We start from the raw sequence: 307 nt of genomic DNA on the forward strand, positions 1-307 counted from the left end.
TTTCAAAAATAATTGTAAGTATTCCCTTTACCGTTTATTAAAGTGTATATGTGTTTCTCTTATGTTGTGTGGTTTTCGTTCATGCAATCGTAAAAGTGTTTGTTATTGGGTAAAGCACCAAAGTTTGACTTCATAATCTGGTTAAGACACTTTATGAAGGTTATATACGTGTTATTCAATCCACAAAACGTTGTTTTCGGTTAATAACCCCTAGTTCCTTGGAATTTCCTCGGAATATTCCGAGGGAATTCCGAGGAAACTCTTATCTTCCTCGGAATTCCGTCGGAATATTCCGAGGAAATTCCGA

Source organism: Brassica oleracea, chromosome C2 (genome assembly GCF_000695525.1).
Source record: "Brassica oleracea var. oleracea cultivar TO1000 chromosome C2, BOL, whole genome shotgun sequence".
In the NCBI taxonomy this organism is placed as follows: Eukaryota; Viridiplantae; Streptophyta; class Magnoliopsida; order Brassicales; family Brassicaceae; genus Brassica; species Brassica oleracea.